Source organism: Symphalangus syndactylus, chromosome 6 (assembly GCF_028878055.3).
Source record: "Symphalangus syndactylus isolate Jambi chromosome 6, NHGRI_mSymSyn1-v2.1_pri, whole genome shotgun sequence".
Lineage (NCBI taxonomy): Eukaryota > Metazoa > Chordata > Mammalia > Primates > Hylobatidae > Symphalangus > Symphalangus syndactylus.
The window spans coordinates 20,330,896-20,356,267 of record NC_072428.2 but is presented as its reverse complement, the minus strand read 5'-3'; the positions used below and the strand labels follow the sequence as shown (position 1 = coordinate 20,356,267).

General features: G+C 46.3%; 1 protein-coding gene and 1 long non-coding RNA gene across 5 annotated transcripts in view; both read left to right on the top strand.

Moving 5' to 3' along the window:
• The window catches only part of LDLRAD3 (low density lipoprotein receptor class A domain containing 3), a 294,823-nt gene that overhangs the window by 39,153 nt on the left and 230,298 nt on the right, over window positions 1–25,372 (top strand). The gene's annotated exons all lie outside the window — the stretch shown is intronic.
• On the top strand, window positions 6,995–13,941 carry LOC134736872 (uncharacterized). Its single transcript, XR_010121285.1, has 2 exons — window positions 6,995–7,403; window positions 11,158–13,941. It is a non-coding gene; the product is annotated as an uncharacterized lncRNA (long non-coding RNA).

The window sequence follows — 25,372 nt, the reverse complement described above, 5'->3', positions numbered from 1 at the left end:
TTCTCACTGGCTGGCTTACCGTTCAGATGACAACACCTAGACCCCTGTAGGGGGGTGTGTGGTGGTCAAGGTATGTACACTCAGAACTTGTGAATCTGACCTTATTTGGAAAAAGGGTAATTAAGTTAAGGATTTTTATTTATTTATTTACTTATTTATTTATTTTTTGGACAGAGTCTTGCTCTGTCACCCAGGCTGGAGTGTAGTGGCATGATCTCAGCTCACTGCAACCTTTGCCTCCTAGGTTCAAGTGATTCTCCTGCGTTGGCCTCCTGAGTAGCTGGGATTACAGGTGCACGCCTGGCTAATTTTTTTGTATCTTTAGTAGAGACGCGGTTTCACCATGTTGGCCAGGCTGGCCTTGAACTCCTGACCTCAAGTGATCCGCCTGCCTCGGCTTCCCAAAGTGCTGGGATTACAGGCATGAACCACTGTGCCTGGCCAAGTTAAGATCTTGAGAAGAGGTCATGCTGGATTATCTAAAGCCAATGACAAATGTCCTTATAAGAAGAAAAACAGTTTGCTAATGATGAAGGGTTTTTCCTGCTTGTTGAGAAATCTGATGTCTTGGTGCTCATTAAGTACTTGTTGAAATGGATTGCTCCATTTTTGGGAAAACAGCATGACATACTGATTTACCTAGAGATTTTGGGCTCCCAGCAAACATTTTAGAAAGGGCCCTCACACTACTAATTGCAAAATAAACATCTTCAGCCTCATGTGCAGCTGACTTATTTGGCCAGTGTTGATGTTTGTGGGGAAGAGAAGGAACATTTGTTGACCGCCCACAATGCATCAGGCATTTTTTTTTTTTCATAATGACTTCTGTTAATCCTCATGCTAGGCCTGTGAAGTGGTTTATTGTCCTGGTTTATAGAGAAGGGATTTGGGTCTCAGAGAGGTCAACTGATTTGTCCAAGGACAGACAGATGGAGAGCTGAGAGTCCCACAGTCCAAGCCACTTTCAGCAGCAAGTGACTTTTCAGCAAGGAAATCTTTACATCAAAGCTAATGTGTGAAACAGGTCATCTGTACCGCTTTGGTTAGATGGGAGTCGGGTGGGGTGGGCTCTGTGGCTCTGTGTCCCTTCACCAAGATTCTCACCAAGCAGGCTCTGGGGCATCCCTGTAGAGCACATTTTAAACTTCATTTTTTTTTTTTTTTTTTTTGAGACAGAGTTTCGCTCTTGTTGCCCAGGCTGGAGTGCAATGGTTCGATCTTGGCTCACCGCAACCTCCGCCTTCTGGGGTCAAGCGATTCTCCTGCCTCAGCCTCCAGAGTAGCTGGGATTACAGGCATGCATCACCATGCCTGTCTAATTTGTATTTTTAGTAGAGATGGGGTTTCTCCATGTTGGTCAGGCTGGTCTCAAACTCCTGACCTCAGGTGATCTGCCCGCCTCGGCCTCCCAAAGCACTGGGATTACAGGCGTGAGCCACCACATCCTGCTTGTTCTTTTTTTTTCCTGAGACAGGGTCCCACTCTGTGCAGTGGCATGAACATAGCTCACTGCAGCCTCGAACTGCTGGCCTCAAATGGTTCTCCCACCTCAGCCTCCCAAGTAGCAGGGAACTACTTGTGCACACCATCATGCCAGGCTCACTTTTTACTTACAGTTTTTGTAGAGATGAGCTCTTGCTTTGTTGCCCAGGCTGATCTCAAACTCCTGGCTTCACGCAATTCACTCACCTTTGTTCCCTGAAGTGCTGGGATTATGGGCATCAGCCAACATGTCAGATCCATTATTGTTCTTCGTGCTTCCTGTACCCTTCCACTGTCTGGTTCTGTGGATTCCCTATTGCATGTCTCTCTGGAGTTAGTAAATCTCTAGCATTTTGAGCTTTTCCTTTTAGACAAGTTAGGAAATGGAGTAGACTCAGGGAGAGGATATTTTTGCAGATCCCGTAAGGTGGTCTTGCTGAGATGGTGGGACTCTCTGGCCATTGGGATGGTAGGCTGGAACTCTGCCCTGGAGCCTTTTAGTACTTGGGCTCTAGTCAGTCTCGTGGTCCCTGAGGGAGGCAAGTGTGGGAGATACTTTGGTGAATTATATGGTTTGGCTGTGTCCCCACCTAAATCTCATCTTGAATTGTAGCTCCCATAATCCCTACGTGTTGTGGGAGGGACCCGGTGGGAGGTAACTGAATCATGGGGGCAGGTTTTTCCAATGCCATTCTCGCGATAGTGAATAAGTCTCACAAGATCTGATGGTTTTATAAAGGGCAGTTCTCCTACACAGGCTCTCTTGCCTGCCACCATGTAAGATGTGCCTTTGCTCCTCCTTCACCTTCTACCGTGACTGTGAGGCCTCCCCAGCCATGTGGAACCGTGAGTCCATTAAGCCTTTTTTTTTTTTTTTAATAAATTACCCAGTCTCGGGTATGTCTTTATTAGCAGTGTGAGAACAGACTAATACAGTGGAGTTCAATTTATGGTGTGTGGAAAGTGCAAAATCTAGGCTGGGGTGTGCCCAAGGAGAGGGCAGGAGACAGTACCCTGAGGCCAGTCTGGACAGATGAGTATTTGACGAGAGACTTATGTTGATGACTTTGTGTGAGAATACTGCTGTTGTTCATGAGAGACATTCATATCCCAAGCATTTGTTGGATCCAGGAAGATCCAGATCCATCTAGGTTAGGGGCCACAAAAATAAGACAAAAATCTCTGCATAAAGGGCCATTGGGATTAGAACTGGACAGTGGCTGATTATCTCTAGGAAGAGGCTGAATTCTGAAAACATTTTGTATTGCAATGCCTCGGATTGGTTAAAGGAGAGATAATTTATTTCATTTTATTTTTGTGTCTCTTTGATATACAAGAAAAGAAATGTGAACAGAACTTGTACAATATATGGTAAATTTCTCTCTACCAGAATATTGTTGATGTTCAGGCTCCAAGAATTAATGTGGTTTTATCTTGGAATTTAACCTGTTATTTATTGTGATATGCTTATGTAAGGACATGTGTTAGATAATGTATTAGTCAGGGTAGGAGAGGTCTGTGCTGCGGTAACAAACTTCCTGGAAAGTTTAACACATAGAAGCCTATTTTTCACACAAAAGCCCCTGCAGATTGGATGGCAGTAGTGGGCGAGGGCTCTACCTGTCTTGGTCACTTTCTCCTGGCTGATTGAGGCTCCACCGTCTGCAGCATTGCCACAGCAGGAGAAGAGATTGCAGGACCTGTTGTTGCCAGCTCCTCTGTTCACCCTAAAAGTGATACATGTCACCTTTCGGCACATTCCATTGACCCAAACTAGTCACATGGCCCTCCCTAACCTGGGAAATGGGAGGACTGTCAGATGAGTATCACTCTCTGCCACAAATGATGCAGAGCACACCTTTTGGTAATTAGTTCATTGAATCTGAGTAAAAGCTCAAGCATGAGTAGTGTTGGGCCCATTTGCCAGAGAAAATGATGTCTTGAGCTCTTCAAAGTCAAGGGCTGTATCTCTAGATCTCTCACACCGGGCTGTCTGCCTCACACTTTTCTCAGCACTCAGCAAAGGTTAGTTGAGTTGAATGAATGAGGCATTTAAAATCTGTTTGAGTATTTGTCTGATTCACAGGGCTGCTTCACTTAGAGTTTTGCTAATGTAGTTGTCTGCCTAAAGAGAATATTCATGCCTCCTATGGTGGAGGTGGGTCAAGTACCAGCTATGACACATTTGTATATCTTGTTATGACACATTTGTATATCTTGCTAGCAAGAAACTACTGAAGTCTGCATATTTTTAGGGATCATCTTTTTAAAGAATAATTTCAACTTTTATTTTAGATACTGGGAATACCTGTGCAGGTTTGTGACGTGAGGGTATTGCAAGATGCTAGAGTTTGGGGCATGATTGATCCCATCACCCAGGTAGTGAGCTTAGTACCCAATACTTAGTTTTTCAGCCCTTGCCCTGCTCCCTTCCTCCTCTAACAGTCTCCAGTGTCTGTTGTTGCCATGTTTATGTCCATGAATACCCAATATTTAGCTCCCACTTATAAATGAGAACATACGGTATTTGGTTTTCTGTTCCTGCATGAATTCACTTAGGATAATGGCCACCAGCTGCATCCATGTTGCTGCAGAGGACAAGATTTTGTTCTTTTTATGGCTATGTATGTAGTAGTCCATGGTGTACATGTACCATATTTTCTTTATCCCATCCATTGTTGATGGGCACCTCGTTTGATTCCATGTCTTTGCTATTGTGAATGGTGCTACGATGAACATACGAGTGCATGTGTCTTTTTGGTAGAATGATCTATTTTCTTTTATATATATACCTAGTAATGAGATTGCTGGGTCAGTCAAATGGTAATTTTGTTTTAAGCTCTTTGAGAAATCTCCAAACTGCTTTTCACAGTGGCTGAACTAATTTACATTCCCATCAACTGTGTATAAGTGTTTCCTTTGCTCCACAGCCTCACCAGCATCTGTTGTTTTTTGACTTTTTAATAATAGTCATTCTGACTGGTATGAGATGGTATCTCATTATGGTTTTGATTTGCATTTCTCTAATGACATTTTAAAAAATATGTTTCTTGGCCACTTGTATGCCTTCTTTTTTGTTCGTTTGTTTTTTGAGACATGGTCTCATTCTGTCACCCAGGCTGGAGTGCAGTGGCATGGTCACAACTCACTGCAGTCTCAACCTCCTGGGGTCAAGCCATCCTCCCATCTTAGCCTCCCAATTAGCTGGGACTACAGGCATGCGACACTATGCCTGCTAATTTTTAAATTATTTTTTGTAGAAATGGGGTCTCACTGTGTTGCCCAGGCTGGTCTCGAACTCCTGGGCTCAAGTGATTATCCCACCTCAGCCTCCTAAAGTACTGAGATTACAGGCATGAGCCACTGTGCCTGGCTGTATGTCTTCTTTTGAGAAGTGGCTGTTCGTGTCTTTTCCCACTTTTTAATGAAGTTATTTGATTTTTGCTTTTCGAATTAAGTTCCTTATGGATTCTGGATATTAGATCTCTGTGGGATGCATAGTTTGCGAATATTTTCTCTCATTCTATAGGTTGTTTACTATGTTGATAGTTTCTGTTGCTGTGCAGAAGCTCCTTAGTTTAATTAGGTCCTACTTGTCAAATTTTTTTTTTTTTTTGAGATGGAGTCTTGCTCTGTCGCCCAGGTTAGAGTGTAGTGGTGCGATCTCGGCCCATTGCAACTTCCGCTTCCTGAGTTCAAGCGATTCTCCTGCCCCAGCCTCCCAAGTAGCTGGCTCTACAGGTACATGCCACCATGCCCTGCTAATTTTTTGTATTTTTAGTAGAGTTGGGGTTTCACTGTGTTTGTTAGGATGATCTCGGTCTCCTGACCTCATGATCTGCCCACCTCGGCCTCCCAAAGTGCTGGGATTACAGGCATGAGCCAGCATGCCTGGCCAGGTCCCACTTGTCAATTTTTGTTTTTGTTGCAGTTGCTTTTGAGGACTTAGCTATAAATTCTTTGCCAAGACTGATGTCCAGAATAGTATTTCCTATGTTTTCTTCTGAGAGTCTTATAGTTTGTGGTCTTATATTTAAATCTCTACTCTATCTTGAGTTAATTTTTGTGTATAGTGAAAGATGGGTGTTCAATTTCATTCTTCTGCTTATAGCTAGCCAGATATCCCAGCACCATTTACTGGATAAGAAGTCCTTTCCCCATTGTTTATTTTTGTTGACTTTGTAAAAGATCAGATGGCTGTAGGTGTGCAGGTTTATTTCTGGGTTCTCTATTCTGTTCCATTGGTTTATGTGTCTGTCTTTGTACCATTACCATGCTGTTTTGGTTTGTGTAGCCCTGTAGTATAGTTTGAAGTCCAGTAATGTGATGCCTGCACTTTTGTTCTTTTTGCTTAGGATTGCTCTGGCTCTTTGGGCTCTTTTTTGGTTCTATATGAATTTTAGAATCACTTTTTTCTAATTCTGTGGGAAATGACATTGGCAGTTTGATAGGATTAGCATTGAATCTGTAGGTTGCTTTCGGCAGTATGGCCATTTTAACAATGTTGATTATTCTAATCCATGAGCATGGAAGGTTTTGTTTGTTTGTTTGTGTCTATGATTTCTTTCAGCAGTGTTTTGTAATTCTCCTTATAGAGATCTTTCACCTGCTTAGTTATATGTACTCCTAACCAAGGAATATATCTTGGTTAGGTATGTATTTTATTTGTTAACTTTTTTGTGGCTATTATAAATGGGATTGTGTTCTTGATTTGACTCTCAGCTTGAATGTTATTGGTGGATAGAAATGCTACTGATTTTTGTACATTGATTTTGTATCCCAAAACTTTACTGAAGTTGTTTATCAGTTCTGGGAGCCTTTTGTTGGAGTCTTTAGGGTTCTCTAGGTATAGAATCATAATGTCAGTGAAGAGGGATGGCTTGACATCTTCTTTTCCTATTTGGATGCCCTTGCTTTCTTTCTCTTGCCTGATTGCTCTGCTAAGACTTCCAGGGATCATCTGAAAACCTCGTAGGAAAACCACGCTACAGACACAATGGCAACATTTGGTGCCTCTTAGCTAGTAGTTTGGGCTTGGGGTTTACTTAGACTTATACAACCTAGGGGCCTCATTCCTCCATTTGTTCTCTATGTGATTTTGACATTTTGCTGAGTCTCAGTTTTTCCATCACCTATAAAGGCATGGGGGATGGTTTGAAAATGCCCAGCTCTCAGGGTTGTCTTAAGGATTTTATTTATAGTAATATTAGTTCCCTAAGGCTGTTGTAACAAATTCTTACCAACTGGGTGGTTTAAAACAGTGGACACTTTACTCTCTCACAGTTGTGGAGAGAGAAGTTTGAATCAAGGTGTTTGCAGGGCTGGTTCCATCTGGAGGCTCTGAGGGAGAATCTACTCCATGCTTCTGTCTTAGATTCTGGTGGTCACCAGGAATCTGTGGCATTCCTTGGCTGGCAGCTGCATAACTTCAATCTCTGCCTCCATCTTTTTTTTTTTTTTTTTTTTTTTTTGAGATGGAATCTTGTTCTGTCACCCAGGCTGGAGTTCAGTGGCGTGATCTCAGCTCACTGCCACCTCTGTCTCCTGTGTTCAAGTGATTCTCCTGCCTCAGCTTCCTGAGTAGCTAGGATTACAGGTGCACGCCAGCTAATTTTTGTATTTTTTTTTAGTAGAGATGGGGTTTTGCCATGTTGCCCAGGCTGGTCTTGGACTCCTGGCCTCAAATGATCTGCCCGCCTCAGCCTCCCAAAGTGCTGGGATTACAGGTGTGAGCCACCATGCCTGGCCTCTGCCTCCATCTTCACATGGTATTCTTCCCTGTCTGTGTCCAAATTTCCCTCTTGTTATAAGGATACCACTCATTGCGTTAGAACTCACCTTGATCCAGTGTGACCTTTTCTTAAACTTTATGTATGCAAAGACTCTTTTTCCAATTGAGGTCACATTCAGAGGTATTGGAGGTTAGGCTTTTTCTTTTTCTTTTTTTTTTTTTTTTTATTAATTTTTTTTGCATACAAAAACAATAAACATTTTCTAAAAATACATAAAAACAAAAAGATGCGTATCAAACATATTAGGAAGGTTGCACATGGGAAGTCGGGGAATAGAAATGGGGGTGGGAGTTAAAATAAATGAGAGAGGGACTTTATATGGATCAGTGATAATAACTCAATCCTCTATTTGACAAAGAAGAGGGAGAAGGAAGAGGAAGAAAAAGAAAGTGGGATAAAGGATCAGAAAGGGAGGAAAATAGAAAAAATTAGAGTATGACTCCAGGGTAGACCTGTTTTGTTGTCATTGAGTTGGTTGGTTGGTTTGTCTGTTGTATTCTTCATGTTTCGCCAAGTTGGCCAGACTGGTCTCGAACTCCTAGCCCGAAGTGATCAACCCGCCTCGCCCCCCAGAGTGCCGGGACCACAGGCGTGAGCCACCACGTCCAGCCCCCACATTGCTTCCGGCCTCCGTGGTAGACCTCCCAGACGGAGCAGCCAGGCAGAGGAGCTCCTCACTTCTACCCAGACACGGGGCGGCCGGGCAGAGGGGCTCCTCACTTCCCAGACGGGGCGGCCAGGCAGAGACGCTCCTCACTTCTTCCCAGACGATAGGTGGCCGGGCAGAGGCGCTCCTCACTTCCCAGACGATGGGTGGCCAGGCAGAGGCGCTCCTCACTTCCCAGACGATGGGCGGCCGGGCAGAGGCGCTCCTCATCTCCCAGACGATGGGTGTCCGGGCAGAGGCACTCCTCACTTCCCAGATGGGGCAGCCGGGCAGAGGCGCTCCTCACTTTCCAGATGATGGGTGGCCGGGCAGAGGCGCTCCTCACCTCCCAGACGATGGGTGGCCTGGCAGAGGCGCTCCTCACCTCCCAGACGATGGGTGGCCGGGCAGAGGCGCTCCTCACCTCCCAGACGGGGCGGCCGGGCAGAGGCGCTCCTCACTTCTTCCCGGACGGGGCGGCCGGGCAGAGGCGCTCCTCACTTCCCAGACGGTGGGTGGCCGGGCAGAGGCGCTCCTCACTTCCCAGACGATGGGTGGCTGTGCAGAGGCGCTCCTCACTTCTTCCCGGATGGGGCGCCCGGGCAGAGGCGCTCCTCATTTCTTCCCGGACGGGGCGGCCGGGCAGAGGCGCTCCTCACTTCCCAGACGGGGCGGCCGGGCAGAGGCGCTCCTCACTTCTTCCCGGACGGGGCGGCCGGGCAGAGGCGCTCCTCACTTCTTCCCGGACGGGGCGGCCGGGCAGAGGCGCTCCTCACTTCTTCCCGGACGGGGCGGCCGGGCAGAGGCGCTCCTCACTTCTTCCCGGACGGGGCGCCCGGGCAGAGGCGCTCCTCACTTCTTCCCGGACGGGGCGGCCGGGCAGAGGCGCTCCTCACTTCTTCCCGGACGGGGCGCCCGGGCAGAGGCGCTCCTCACTTCTTCCCGGACGGGGCGGCCGGGCAGAGGCGCTCCTCACTTCTTCCTGGACGGGGCGGCCGGGCAGAGGCGCTCCTCACTTCTTCCCGGACGGGGCGGCCGGGCAGAGGCGCTGCTCACTTCCCAGACGGGGCGGCCGGGTAGAGGCACTCCTCACTTCCCAGACGGGGCGGCCGGGCAGAGGCGCTCCTCACTTCCCAGACGATGGGTGACCGGGCAGAGGCGCTCCTCACTTCTTCCCGGACGGGGCGGCCGGGCAGAGGCGCTCCTCACTTCTTCCCGGACGGGGTGGCCGGGCAGAGGCGCTCCTCACTTCTTCCCGGACGGGGCGGCCGGGCAGAGGTGCTCCTCACTTCTTCCCGGGCGGGGCGGCCGGGCAGAGGCGCTCCTCACTTCTTCCCGGGCGGGGCTGCCGGGCAGAGGCGCTCCTCACTTCTTCCCGGACGGGGCGGCCGGGCGGAGGCGCTCCTCACTTCCCAGACGATGGGTGGCCGGGCAGAGGCGCTCCTCACTTCCCAGACGGTGGGTGGCCGGGCAGAGGCGCTCCTCACTTCCCAGACCGTGGGTGGCCGGGCAGAGGCGCTCCTCACTTCCCAGACGGTGGGTGGCCGGGCAGAGGGGCTCCTCACTTCCCAGACGGTGGGTGGCCGGGCAGAGGCGCTCCTCACTTCCCAGACGGTGGGTGGCCGGGCAGAGGCGCTCCTCACTTCCCAGACGGTGGGTGGCCGGGCAGAGGCGCTCCTCACTTCCCAGACGGTGGGTGGCCGGGCAGAGGCGCTCCTCACTTCCCAGACGGTGGGTGGCCGGGCAGAGGCGCTCCTCACTTCCCAGACGGGGCGGCCGGGCAGAGGCACTGCTCACTTCCCAGACGGGGCGGCCGGGTAGAGGCACTCCTCACTTCCCAGATGGGGCGGCCGGGCAGAGGCGCTCCTCACTTCCCAGACGGTGGGTGGCCGGGCAGAGGCGCTCCTCACTTCCCAGACGATGGGTGGCCGGGCAGAGGCGCTCCTCACTTCTTCCCGGATGGGGCGGCCGGGCAGAGGCGCTCCTCACTTCTTCCCGGACGGGGCGGCCGGGCAGAGGCGCTCCTCACTTCTTCCCGGACGGGGGCGGCCGGGCAGAGGCGCTCACTTCTTCCCGGACGGGGCGGCCGGGCAGAGGCGCTCCTCACTTCTTCCCGGACGGGGCGGCCGGGCAGAGGCGCTCCTCACTTCTTCCCGGGCGGGGCGGCCGGGCAGAGGCGCTCCTCACTTCTTCCCGGACGGGGCGGCCGGGCAGAGGCGCTCCTCACTTCCCAGACGATGGGTGGCCAGGCAGAGGCGCTCCTCACTTCCCAGACGGTGGGTGGCCGGGCAGAGGCGCTCCTCACTTCCCAGACGGTGGGTGGCCGGGCAGAGGCGCTCCTCACTTCCCAGACCGTGGGTGGCCGGGCAGAGGCGCTCCTCACTTCCCAGACGGTGGGTGGCCAGGCAGAGGCGCTCCTCACTTCCCAGACGGTGGGTGGCCGGGCAGAGGCGCTCCTCACTTCCCAGACGGTGGGTGGCCGGGCAGAGGGGCTCCTCACTTCCCAGACGGTGGGTGGCCGGGCAGAGGCGCTCCTCACTTCCCCGACGGTGGGTGGCCGGGCAGAGGCGCTCCTCACTTCCCCGACGGTGGGTGGCCGGGCAGAGGCGCTCCTCACTTCCCCGACGGTGGGTGGCCGGGCAGAGGCGCTCCTCACTTCCCCGACGGTGGGTGGCCGGGCAGAGGCGCTCCTCACTTCCCAGACGGGGCGGCCGGGCAGAGGTGCTCCTCACCTCCCAGACGGGGCGGCCGGGCAGAGGCGCTCCCCACCTTCCAGATGGGGCGGCGGCCGGGCAGGGGCTGCAATCCCAGCACCCTGGCAGGCCAAGGCAGGCGGCCGGGGGGTAGAGGCTGCCGCGAGGCCAGACCACGCCACCGCCCTCCAGCCCGGGCAACACCGAGCACTGGGTGAGCGAGACTCCCTCTGTAGTCCCAGTACCTCGGGAGGCTGAGGCGGGCAGAGCACTCGCCGTCAGGAGCTGGCAGGCTGAGGCGGGCAGAGCACTCGGCGTCAGGAGCTGGCGAGCAGCGTGGCCAAGATGGCGAACGCGTGCCTGCATCCAAAGGAGAAAAGGGAGGCAGCGGTGGCGCGCGCCGGCAGTCCCAGGCAGTCCGCGGTGCGGGCAGCAGCAAGCCGAGTAGATTGTAGCCTGGGCCAGAGAGGGAAAGAAAGAAAGAAAGAAAGAGAGAAAGAAAGAGAGAAAGAAAGAGAGAAAGAAAGAGAGAAAGAAAGCGGAGGTTAGGCTTTGAACCTATCTTTTTGGGAGACTCAATGCTAACCTCAGTAGCATGGTAAAGTCCTAACACAGTACCCACACATAGGTGGCCTTCAGTGAATAATAGTTTCCATTGTTCTGCTGTTGTAGAGTGTTTGGCAGTGCCCACATGGAACTTTCTAACTGAATTCTGCGGTCTTTTCAGACCTTGGAGGCTATCGTATCAATAAAACCAGAGCATTTTCTGTTGTTTGGTAAGGCACAGCTTCTGTTTGCGGCATGATGCTCTTCTAGGGTGCGTATAAGAGCCCCCATGCATCTCAATTACAGAATATGTTAGGCGTCTGGATTTTGTCTAACTTAGCCTAGTACTGTCGTGGGTTCCTTTGGGCAGTTTTGCCTTGCTTAACAATGCAAACTAGAAACTGCACACAAATGGTTACCCAAAATGAGTCCTGTTATTATTGCTTCTTTTACCCCTGGGGCCCCAAACTGCAGAAGGCTTATTCACTGCAAGACTCTAAATGTCTTGCCTCCATATATTACATTCCGTATTACGCTGGAACATGGTGAAATTAATTGTGGCCAGGCAGGAAGACAGAAAAAAACCTGTAATGGTTTATCATATTTTGTAGGCTTTGTGAGGGCCATAAATTTAAGGCATATAGGAATTGTGTTTATTCCTTAGATTTCACAAATTTGTCATGTTCCTTTTCTCCAATGGTGACAGGTTCTTCCGACAACTGGGTCTCTGTTGTTGAAGTAGAAAATAGAAAAGGGAGTGGGCATGGGGATGTTTCTAGTGTCACAGATCACTGCAGAGCTCTCCCTCGCAAGCTTCTTTGGTTACATGGCTGTTAATAGCTAAATTATTAATGCAGGTTTGCTGGTGGAGGGAGCTGCTTTTGACCATTGCCTCTCTTCTTACATCAGCTCTTCAATAGCCACAATTGTAGGAGTCACATTGCATGCAGAGCAGTTCACAAATTGAATGGTTGTTTGTGTGTGTGTGTGTGTGTGTAGCAGGGGAGGCTCAGAGTTTTGGCCTCTGGCTGTATGGCTGTATACTTGTGAGTATCCTTTGTCTGAAACCTGATGATGCAGGAATTTACATCTTGGAATGGGAGCTGGTTTAAACAAGGAAATTTATTCATTACTGAATTCTCCTGAGAGTTCAGCAGCTCCTGTGAGCATGGAAGTGCCCCTGTCTCAATCTTTTTGGATAATGAAGATGCATATTCCAAAGGTTAGATTTCTCTGAAATGACTGTTTTTTCAAGATAGTAGGGAAGCAGTATTGGCCACAGAGATCCAGGTGGCTGCATGAACAAGAATACAACCTTGATTTTATGGTCTTTACTTCCTTTTCCAAAGTCAAGGTCCATGAGTTGATTAAAAATATCACAAAGTGATTTAACTATTCCTCAGTAATCTTGTAGCCTATTGCCATCAAACTTTGTTGACAGCGACTTATGGAAACACATTGGTATGTCCACACACAAATTTGTGCGCTAATGGTTCATAGCAGCATTATTCATAATAGCCTGAAAGTGGCAGCAACCCACATGTTCACCAGTGGATGAATGGATAAATGAAATGTAGTATATCTATACAATGGGATATTATTCAGCCATACAAAGGAACAAAGTTCTGATACATGCTACAGTATGAATGAACCTTGGAAATATTATGCTAAATGAGAAGAAGCCGGTTACAAAAGACCACATATTGTATCATTCAATTTATAGGAAATGTCCAGAGTAGGCAAATACGTGGAGATAGAAAGTAGATAGGTGGTTGCCTAGGGCTGAGTTGGGGTTTGGGAGGAAATGGGGCATGGCTGCTAATGGGCATGGGGTTTCCTTTTGGGGTGATGAAATGTTCTAAAATTGATTGTGGTGACGGTTGCACAACTCTGAATATACCAAAAGCCATAGCGTTGTATACTTTCAATAGGTAAATTGTATAGTGTGTGAGTTTTATCTCTTAGTCATGCTGTTAAAGATCACATTTACATTGCAAACAAGAACATTTATATAAAGGTGAATCAAAACACACTCTTCATATCTGATATATTCTGATTTATTCCAGTCTTTTCCATTTTATTTCTTTAAAAGTGTCTGGACATGAGCCATGGTACTGAATCCATAATCCACACTTTTATGGATTCCTTTCCATTTTACAAATTTAAAAAATGGAGTTCCAGCACTTAAGAAGTGAGTACAGGTTTACACAATTTATAAATGACTGAGTTGAGACTTCAGACTGGGTCTTTCTTCTGACTCCCATTTCACTGTGCTAGCTAAGAGGTTGGGTAGTGTTTAAAAACAATTTAAAAGATTGAGCAAATTTGGGGGTAAACAAAAAAGTACCAGCAAGGAATAGCCTCCTTATAAATACCTTCACCTATAGTCTGAAGTGCTTAGGGAAGCTGAGGGCACAGAGAAGGGCTGGCTGCACATTTTTGCATTGAGCATAGTTTTCAGTGTCTGACACCCTGTGCATTGCCCTGGCTGAGCGAGGAGGCTCCATTTGTTTATTTTTCAAGCAAAGATGCTATTTTCTCAGCACTGTAGAGTAAAAACATTAGACATTTCTAGCTGCCTGCCAATTAGGGCTTGCTGGCTTCTAGCCCTTCCACTGAAAGTCAAATTTGAGGTAGGGCATCATAGAAAATGAAGAAAAGACATACAAGTCATTAGGGAGAAAAGAGGAACTGGTGTTCTCCTACAGCTCTGGAATTGGTATCAGATAATTGTGCCCTGACTGCGCAGTCCTGGCCAGAGATACAAAAAAAAAAAAGAGAATTTTTACTGGAGTAAACGGGGAGTAGGGAGTGAGGTACCAGAAAAGTCTTGGGTTAGCCCAGATGAGTGGTATATTTTTAATAGGGAGAGGATTCATGAGCTAATTCAGATGTGTGGCTCCTTCCAGTGTCTGTGAGAGGCCATTTCATAAGCAGGTCTGTTTTTTTTCCACCAAGTTTTGCTTAACATTTGGAAAGAACACTCTACCTCCTTAGTTAATTATGTGCATAAATATTTGCTTCTCCAGGCAGGACCTTTTCCCACGTTATTTTGAAGGACTCACATAGATTTAAAGGTTTTCTTTTCTCCCACCCCTAAGGAATTCAGTGTTGGTAAAAGGTGCCCATCTCAGGAACAGAGAAGCTTCTGATTAGTTAGGGGTCCAGCTGTGGATATAGGAGCAGAGATGGGAGGAAGAACAGCCCTGTACTTCAGCAGGGTTCCAGGAGCCTACCATACCTCAGAGATATCGTGGGTTCAGTTCCAGACCACCACAATAAAGTGAGTCACATGAACTTTTTGGTTTCCTAGTATATATAAATTGATCGGGAGGCTGAGGCAGGAGAATGGCATGAACCCAGAAGGCGGAGCTTGCAGTGAGCCGAGATAGCGCCACTGCACTCCAGCCTGGGGGACAGAGCGAGACTTCGTTTCAAAAAAAAAAAAAAAAAAAAGAAATGATGTTTACACTATATTGTAGTCTATAGCATTATATCTAAAAAAGCAATGTATATACCTTAATTAAAAACACTTTCTTGCTAGAAAGTGCTAATGATCATCTAGCCTTCGGTGAGTTTTCATGTTTTTTGGTATAGGATCTTGCCTCAGCGTTGATGGTTGCTGACTGATGAGTGTGGTGGTTGCTGAAGGTTGGGATGGCTGTGGCATTTTCTTAAAATAAGATTACGATGAAGTTTACCACCTCAATGGACTCTTCCTTTCATGAAAGACTTCTCTGTAGCACGCAATGCCTGTTTTATAGCACTTTATGCACAGAACAACTTCTTTCAAAATTGGAGTCAGTCTTTTCAAACCCTGCCACTGCTTTGCCAGCTGTTTATGGAATATTCTAAATCCTTGTCATTTCAACAATGTTCATAGCATCTCCATCAGGACTAGATTCCATCTCAAGAAGCCACTTTCTTTGCTCATGTGTAAGAAGCAGCTCCTCATCCATTAAATTTGTTCCTGAGATTGCACCAATTCAGTCACATCTTTAGGCTCCACTTCTAATTCTAGTTCTTTTGCTCTTTCCACTATATCTGCAATTACTCCCCCGACTGAAGTCTTGAACACCTAAAAGTCATTTATGAGGGTTGGAATCAGTTTCCTCCAAACTCCTGTTGATGTTGATATTTTGACCTCCCATGAATCACAGATGTTCTTAATGGCATCTGAAATGGTGAATCCTTTCCAGAAGGTTTTGAATTTACTTGGCCCATATCCATCAAAGGAATCAATATCAATGGCAGATATAGCCTTAAAAATGTATTTCCTAAATAAGACTTGAAAGTTGGAATGACTCTTTGATCCCTGGGCTGCAGGATGGTTGTTGTGTTAGCAGGCATTAAAAATCATTAATCCTCTTGAACATCTCCAACAGAGCTTGTGGGTAACCAGATGCATTGCTACTGAGCAGTAATATTTTGAAAGGAATCTTTTCCTGAGCAGTAGGTCTCAACAGTGTGCTTAAAATATTCAGTAAACCGTGCTATAAACAGATGCACTGTCATCCAGGCTTTGTTGTTCCATTTATAGAGTGCAGGCAGGTTAGAGTTAGCATAATTTTTAAAGGCTCCAGGATTTTCGGAAAAGTAAATGAGTATTGACTTCAGCTTGAAGTCACCAGCTGCATTAGCTCTTAACAAGAGAATTAGCCCGTCCTGTGAAATTTGAAGCCAGGCATTGACTTATTCTGTCTAGGTAGGAAAGTCCCGTATGGCATCTTCTTCCAAAAGAAGGCTGTTCCATCTACATTGAAAATCTGTTGTTTAGTGTAGCCACCGTTATCAATGATCTTAGCTATTTAGATCTTCTGGGTAACTTGCTGCAGCTTCTACATCAGTATTTGCTGCTTCATCTTATATTTTTATGTTACAGAGATGGCTGCCTTCCACAAACCTCATGAACCAACCTCTGCTAGCTTTAAACTTTCCTTCTGCAGCTTTCTCACCTTGTTAGCTTTCTAGAATTGAAGAGTTAGAGGCTTGCCCTGGATTAGGCTGTGGCTTAAGGGAATGCTATGACTGGTTTGATTTTTCTCTCCAGACCACTAAAACTTCCTCCATATCAGCAATAAGGCTGTTTTGCTTTCTTATCATTTGTGTGTTCATTGGAGTAACACTTTGAATTTCCTTTAAGAACTTCTCCTTTGCATTCATAACTTGGCTAAGTGTTTGGCCTAAGAGGCCTGGCTTTCTTCCTGTCTTGGTTTTCGACATGCCTTCCTCACTAAGCTTAACCATTTCTAGCTTTTGATTTAAAGTGAGGGATGTGCAACGCTTTCTTCCTCTTGAACACTTAGAGGCCATGGTAGGATTATTAACTGGCCTAATTCCATTATTGTTGTGTCTCAAGGAATAGGGAGGCCCGAGGAGAGGCAAAGAAATTGGGGGACGGCCTGATGGTGGGGTAGTAAGAGTTCACGTATTTATTGATGACGTTGTTGTCTTATATGGGTGTGGTTTGAGGTGCCCCAAAATGTTTACAATGATGACATCAAAGATCACTGATCATCACCAGAACAGATGTAATAATAATGAAAAAGTTTGAGATATGAGAATTACCAAAATGTGACACAAACACATATGAAGTCAGCACACGAGGTTGGAAAAATAGTGCTGGTAGACTTACTGTGTTCAGGATTGCCACAGACCTTCAGTTTGTAAAAAATATAATACTTATGAAGCTCAATAAAGTGAAGCACAGCAAAATGAGATTTGTCTGCACAGTTTCTATATCTAGTGGAGGTCTGTTCCTTAGATCAAGAATTGATGTTCTCACCTGATTGAGAGGGCCAGGAGCAAGGAGCACGCTGAAGGGAATCAAAGCCACAAATACAAATCATAATGAATAAAACAATAACAGTTAACGGTTTTTGGTTAAATGTGCCAGCCCCTGTGCACAGTGTGGGTTGTCTCATCCAAATTCTTCCAACATCTCAGTACAGTAGGTACGATATTGCCAAACTTTGGCAGACCTGGTTCAAGTCTGGACTCCTCCATGCACCTTTGGGAATGGGTTAACCATGTACCTTTGGGAATATAGTGTCTGCCTTTCTAAGCCTTAGTTTCTCATCTGTCAAACAAGGACAGTGATGTCCTTGCCTCATGGAATGATGGATGGCTGAAAATAAAGTAATACACATACAGCACTTGGCATACAAAATGGGCCATAAAATGATGGCTGTGTTTATGATTAGGTGGAAACTTTTATTTCTTTTTTTTAGTGATCAAGTGATCCTTTATTGAAATGTTTTCCTTTGTGCTTTTTAACTAGCTGGGGATTCTACCTGCACCACTGTTGATGTCATGAAGTGGCAGCCGTCAACATTGCAGCTCACAGACTGGGCAGTTCCCAGGATCTCTTTAATGGTTTCAGAGAGTTCTCTGGCTAAAGAACAGTGCCACATCTGTGAAGCAATGTTGACAATCTCATCAAAAGTGGTATTTCCATTGTGTTGAATGTTTTTCTGTTTCTTTCCATCTCTTTGTGGTTCCTTGAGGGCTCTGCAGAAACCCTTCTGGCAGAGGCAGATGGTACCACCTCACTCTGGATCTGTTCTGAATGGTCAGTTTCACTGTAATCCTTAGACCATTCCAGTCACCGGTTGCCTTGGCAATGTCATCACCAACCTTTTTTGCAGACATACCCAGAGGACCAATCTTAGGGGCCAGCACAGACATGGCATCAACTTTACCTGAGACGACTTTGATCTTGTTGGGGTTGAACTTCAGTGGTGTGCTGGAGGCGGCTGATTTCAGATGAACCTGGATTCAGGACGACCCAATAAAGTTGCACCTTGGCCTCCTCCAAGCCGAAAGCCAAAAGTGGAAACTATTCTTATTCCTATTTTACAGATCAGGAAAGTGAGGCTTAACTAGGTTATGAATTCAAGGGTCACAGCTGCAAAGTGGTAGGGCTGGGACTGGAGTTCAGGTCTGTTGGACTTTGGCCTCCTGTCTTTTCGCTATCATCTGATAATTGGTTGAAGGTGTCAGGTTTCTAGAAGAGGCTGTGGTGAGGGCACTGGGCCTCTGCTGCCTTTTCAGGTTGGACGGTCTTCTCTAGAAGGGAGTTGACTCAGCCAGGTGGCAGCTAGGAACAGGGTCAGGGTGTTCACTGGAGGAGGGTGGTTGCACCACCTGTTAACATGGGACTCCCCCACGTGTTGTCTTTCATTTCCTTTTTCTCTAACCCTGGGATTACTGAGGCTGAGGAGGTGTTTTCCACCTCTTTTTTAAAGAAGAACTCTGAGCTGATTTTTGGTAGTGCAAATTTCCTTGTCATATGCTTTCAATATGTGTTTGTTTTTTGTTCTTGTTGTCTGTCAGAGATTATCATCTGTTGTGACAGAGAAAGGCCTTTTTCCTCCTCCCTCTTCTCTGATGCTTGCAAATGCTCCTAGTGGCTAATAAGCATTGGATGCACCCATGAAGTAGAATTCACACATTTAATTCTAGATTGATTCTCTGAGGCCTTCCCTGCCAGGCTCCTTTTAGCCAAGTATATTCGCCCTTTGTCAGGCTTGTGCGCTCAACTATGTGAAATGCTCGGAGCCTGTTGGGCAGGCTGATTTAAACAAACAAACAATCAAACAACAAAACAAAAAACGGCCCTAGAATGAACCTCTGGAGAGGGGTATCCTGGATTCACTTGGAAAATATCCTCTGTGGTTCCAGGGAGGTCAAAGATGTGAGCCCAGGGGTCTGTGGTTTATGAAGGTTGCAGATCTCTAATTGGGGTCTTGGTCTGATGGCTCCAGGAATCCTCTGGATTCGGTGTAGTAATAGTAATAGCACTTTAAAGTAGGCTCATTACTAGAGCGGTTATTGCTTTTGTTCGAAATGGCCCATCTAAGTCAGGCCCTATTAAATAGAGCAATTTAACTGACACTTAGTGTCTTTAGGGACATAAATTATCCTTTGGCCTGGTCACCTCCACTTTGAAATTTGATCATTGGTATGAGTCCTGGGAGAGTCGTTCAGGCAGATGCATTTGTTCATGTAAGCCCACATTTCAGTCATTCGTTCAGGACACGTTTAATGAGGACCAACTCTATACCTGACACTGTGTAAAGCCCTGGATGTATGATAAAAATGAAGAGGACATGGGCTCTGCTTTTAAGGAGTTCACAGCTTTTATTCAATCACGAAACATCGATTGGGCACCTACTGTATGCAAAAAGCCCTGTGTTTGGTATTGCACAGGAGACAGGTTAGTTTCAGAATGTGTGTGCTCATGGGGCCTTTATGATCTGTGTAGAGAACAGACTTGCAATCAGTTAACTGGGTGCAGCCTAGAACTGAATGTACGTTATAAAAGAAGTGCAGGAAAGTGCTGCAACCCTGAGGATGCAGAGGTTCCTTCAGTTGGTTGGACTGGAGTAGCCTCGTGGTGGTGGTGGCGTTACTGATCCTTGAAGGATGTCCTCTCTGTTAAGAGTCAGCCAGATTACCTGGAGAAACAGTGTTTAAAGCAGGACTGCTCCAGGGGCCTGGCTGCAGCCACAAGCCTCTCCAGAACCGAGCCTGCCCCTCCTCATCTCTCCTGCTGCCTGCAGATTCACTCCTTCTTGGTGTTCTTGGCTTCTCATTGGAGGCGGCTGCGTTCTCATCCTACCCACTACTTTCTCCAGGCTTCATGTCCATGACCTGCCCAATCCCAAGTCTCCCTCATGCTCTTCCATTCCGCTCCTTTGGCTAACCCAAAGTGCACTAATTCTGAAGACCCAAAGGGAGGGGTGTGTCACCTCTTTGTCTTTTCTGGACCCCACGAGTGTCACTGGCCTCCTGGAAATCTCCTGTTGGATCAAAGACCCCCTCTGGTGCAGTCAGCAGTGGCAGAGTCCTCCCCAAGGGATGACGGTGACCCACTCATGAGGGCCCCAGGCCCAGTAATATCCAGGCAGGGTGATCCTTGCATACTATGGATGCAGCATTATTGCTCAGAGAAGGTCTCTGCCTGTGCCCGTGGAGACATGTACAAGAATGCTCATTGCAGGTCTGTCTGCAGTGGTAAACATTGGAAATGGCCTCATTGCCCATCTCAGGGGACTGGGTAAATAAATTACGGTACTACTATGAAGTGGAATGCTATCCAGCAACGAAAATGAATAGGCTGGATGCTCACACATCGATGCAGATAAATCTCTAAGGAGACTTAGAGTAGGTGAAAGGAAGGATCTATATGGTAGAGTGCCACTTGAGTTTATTTTAAAAGCACACAAAACTCTGTGTATGTGTGTGTGTACATACTATGTAATGTATATTTTTGTATATATGTGTAATATATGTATGCATGCTATATACTATATAGTGTAATATATGTATATATAATATATAACATTATATATAATATATATACACACTATATATAGTGTTTTATGTCTGTACACACACACACACACTTGAAATGTATGTGGTAAAAGTAGAAAATAAGTTGTAAAGCAGATACACACTGGGATTGTGGTTAAAATGGGAAAGGAACAAAGAGAACGGAAGATGGGTGAGAGGGTCTTTTCAACCATCCATCTCAGTAATATTTTATTACTTAAAAAAGATAGGAAATGATGGTAGAATACTAAACTTCATGAATTTGGGGTCTAGTTCCATGAGCATTTATTATGTTAACTATATTTCTTTATACGTGTGAAATATTTCATGCTGTTAAACGGTATGTCTAGAGAATGGGAGGTTGTTTGGGGTGTCTGGAACTTAGTTTGTTGGGAGGAAATATCCTGGATGATGAAAGTAGGAAGGTAGGTGGAACCTTGGTCATGCAGGCCATGAGTCTTCAAGCTGGGGTGTGTGACATGGAGATAGTGACATGACCCATCCTCGGTGTGAAAAGGGCTGGAAAGGGAAGGAGCTTGGGGGCCAGGAGGCTAGATAGGAGGCTGCTGTAGTGGTTCCAGCAGAATGGGTTGAGAGCCACAGGTGCGCGGGTGGGGGATGCTTCAGAGGGTCCACAGGGAAGCAGAGACACGTGAGAAGGATGGGAGATGTGTGGTTAGATTCTGCAGGAGTCCCTAGCACTGAGTCCTTCACACTCAAGGAGTGTTGGCTGTTGAAGTGGTAGAACTGGTTTACCCATACCTTGAGGGCTGTGTGTTCTCCCTATTCAGTGGTACTTTCTTTCTCAGGAAAGTGCCTGGAAAAATAGATGACAGCCAGAAAGAGAGCTTGGAGAAAAAAATGACTCCAAGGAGAAGGTGGTCATTTTCTAGAGTCTGGCTTGTCAGTTATAAGTCTGTATTCTATTTTTTGTTTGTTTGTTTTGTTTTTATTATACTTTGAGTTTTAGGGTACATGTGCACAACGTGCAGGTTAGTTACATATGTATACATGTGCCATGTTGGTGTGCCGCACCCATTAACTCGTCATTTAACATTAGGTATATCTCCTAATGCTATCCCTCCCTCCTCCCCCAAGTCTGTATTCTTGATATGTAAAATATCTATTATATTTCCAAAGTACAAACTAGGATGACACTTATTACAGAAAGATTCTGTAGAGGAATTCTTTATTGAGCTCCATGTATGTTTACCTGAGTAGTTTCTTTATTAAAAAAAATCTTTTAATCTAATAATTTGGGTGAAATGGTTGCTTCAGAATCAAAGCTCAACCTACTTTGACTTACTGTTTGGCAGTTTGTTTCTGTGGTGGTCTTTAACCTCCCCTACAATTGTAAAAAATAAAAAAGGGCTTTTGTTGCTGTTTTTATTGTTCTTTGTTTTAGAAAATACAGTTGGAAAGAAGAAAATAAAAATCACCAGTAATCCTATCATTCAGAAAATGTTGGCATAGTATCCTTTCAGTTATATTGTATACGTGTATGTGTGTGTGTGTGTGCATATAATTTGTAATGTTCTTTTTAAATTTTATACACAGCAGACATTTTTCTATTCATTAAAAGCATTTCTAACTTGATTTTCACTCAGACTTTTTTACCCCAACTCTTTTGGTTAGTATAGTTTTAAAATTATTAGCTTTATTTTTTGTAGTCTATGTTGTTGAAAACAGTAGGCTTTTAGGTTACTTGAGACCCAGTTAGCAGCTCTGTTCTAATATTAATTAACATTTACAAAACACAAAGGGCCCCTTTTGCTGGGGCTCCTCTTCTAGGGGGGTTGCTTTCCCATTTCTTCTAAACCAGTTTTAATTGCTGTATTGAATTTTGTCCAGTAGATGTTCCGTAAGTTATTTAACTACTCCCTGCTTTTGGGCTTTGTGTTGTTTCCAGGTTTTTGTTGTTATAAACGTCACTGTGAATGACAGGTTTGTAGCTATTACTAGCATACACTTAACGGTCATTCCTGTAGATCAGAAAAATCCCCAGAAATTCCACATCCCTTTGTTCCCCCAGAGTTGAATGGCTTGCAGCAGAGACAGCTGCCTGGCAGTGGCCCCGTACGTCAGGAGCCTGGAGCTCACTGCTCTGTGCATGTGTTGTCACTCCTTCCTGTGTCGTCCTCATCATCCCTTCAACGACTAGAGTCAGAGCTGGTGTTGCACGATTCTGTTCCTCTGACTGTCCTGCCTGGAGAGGAGCACGTGCGATCATCTCAAAGGCCCCATTGATACCCTCAGTTAACATTATCTCCTGGTGCTTTTTCTAACTTTGGCTTATCTTACCAGCCACCCGGGGTCACACTAGGTCTTCATCAGGCCCCTCCTGGACTGGGGAGGGTCCACTGGAACCTCACTTGGCTTTAGGACAGTGAGTGTCATTGAACTGGACAAGGTCAAGGGAAGTCAGAAATGTTATTCCTGATAAATAGCTTGCAAAAATGATTTTAGCCTGGTTTGCTTCGGTGGGGAAGGGCCCCTTTGGCACACCTACCACATTGCTTCCCACTTTCCGGTAGAAAAGAATTAGAGATGGACTGCCTAAATAATAAGGTGGCATTTATGCCATAGAAGCTCACAGGCATCCTACAAATGGAATATGTAAGAACAGCTATTTCCTATACAACAGTGCCCATTTTATCCCTTAGTTTTCTGGCATATAGAGTAACCTTGCATGGTTATTAGGTTACCATCACATTTTGTTAGGGAAAACCGTACACATTTCCAATTAAGACAAAGAATGCGCAATTTCCTGAAGTCAGGATTGAGGTCATAACTTTGAGTGCTCAAGAATTCCAAGTTTAATTAAGCCACCAAATGCTGCTGATAAAGAGAAAATGCCCTATCAATATCAGAGGTGATGAGAGGGTGATCTGGCTGTGGCAGGTCACTCTTCTAATGGCCAAGCCTGATCTTACTTGGTCTGGCTGGTCCAGGAAGTATCTCCTATTAGAGTGCGTGTGTGTCACATCTGGAAGCTGCCAGGTTCTATTCTAATACCCTTTTCTGTTTCAGCAGAGACTACACACAGATTTTGCCACTGTGAATGGGGTGTGTTGCTTTTCTTCCATATTAACTGTATTTTCTCAGCCTTTCCTGTTGAAGCCTAAGTCCTTTCAGTCAGGAGGTCTGTGAGCTTCCAAGCTGAGTGGACTTGGAGGGAAAGTGAGAGAATGTTGATAGGGTCTTACAGCAAAAATGAGCCCTGTCACATCCTGTCTCTTGGAAGGGATGGAATGCTTTTGTTCCTGTTCTAAAGAGTCACTTTCCAGGGAGGGAGCATCATGTTAGTTCAGCTTAGATTACATGATCTCCCTTTGGCTAGAAAGGGTAGAACCTCTGCCTATGGTCCTATTACATTATAGCCACTGAGAGAGTGATAATTCAAATAAAGGAGAAGGAGAATGGATGTTGTATTAATCCATTTTCACATTTGCTATAAAGAACCACCTGAGACTGGGTAATTTATGAAGAAAAGAGGTTTAGTTGACTCACAGTTCCATAGGCTTAACAGAAAGCATGGCTGGGAGGCCTCAGGAACTTACAATCATGGTGGAAGGTGAAGGGGAAGCAAGCACCTTATTCACATGGTGGCAGGAGGGAGAGAGAGAGAGAGTGAAGGGGGAAGTGCCACACACTTTTAAACCATCAGATCTCATGGGAACTCACTCAGTATCACAAGAACAGCAAAGGGGAAATCTGCCCCATGATCCAGTCACTTCCCACCGGGCCTCTCCTCCAATACAACATGATACTTGGGTGGGGGCACACATCCAAACCAAATTATTGCACCCCGACCCCTCCCAAATATCATGTCCTTTTCACATTGCAAAATACAATTATCTCTTCTCAATAGTCCCCTAGTCTTATTTCAGCATTAACTCAGAAGTTCAAAGTCTTATCTGAGACAAAGTAAATCCCTTCTGCCTATGAGACTGTAAAATCAAAATCAAGTTAGTTACTTCCAAGATACAATGGGGATACAGGCATTGGGTGAATGCTTTTGTTCCAAGTGGGGGAAATTGGCTGAAAAAATGGGGCTATAGTCCCCACACGAGTCTGAAACCTAGCAGGGCAGTCATTAAATCTTAAAGCTCCAAATGATCCCCTTTGACTCCATGTCTCACATCCAGGGCACCCCCATGCAAAAGGTGGGCTCTCAAGGCCTTGGGCATCTCTGCTTCTGTGAGTCTGCAGGGTACAGCCCCCATGGCAGCTTTCAAAGGCTGGCATTGAGTGCCTGTGGCTTTTCCAGGTGCATAGTGCAAGCAGTCAGTGGATCTACGATTCTGGGGTCTGAATAATGGTGACCCCCTTCTCACAGCTCCACTAGGCAGTGCCCCAGTGGGTACTGCGTGTAGGGGCTCCAACCCCACATTTCCCCTCTACATTGCCCTAGTAGAGGTTCTGCATGAGGGCTCTGCCCCTGCAGCAGACTTCTGCCTGGACATCCAGGAGTTTCCATACATCCTCTGAAATCTAGAGAGAGGTTCCCAAACCTCAACTCTTGTCTTCTGCGCACCCACAGGTCCAACACCATGTGAAAGTTGGCAAGGCTTGAGGCTTGCACCCTCTGACGCCACAGCTTGAGCTGTACCTTGGCCCCTTTTAGCTGGGGCTGGAGTGGCTAGGACACAGGGCACCATGTCCCAAGGCTGCAGAGAGCAACTGGGTCCTGGGTCCCACTCACAAAACCATTTTTCCCTCCTGGCCTGTGATGGGAGGGGCTGCTGTGAAGTTCTCTGAAATGCCCTGGAGACATTTCTCCTGTTATCTTGGCTATTAACATTCAGCTCCACTTTACTTATGCAAACTTTTGCAGCAGGGTTGAATTTCTTTCCAGAAAATAGGGTTTTCTTTTC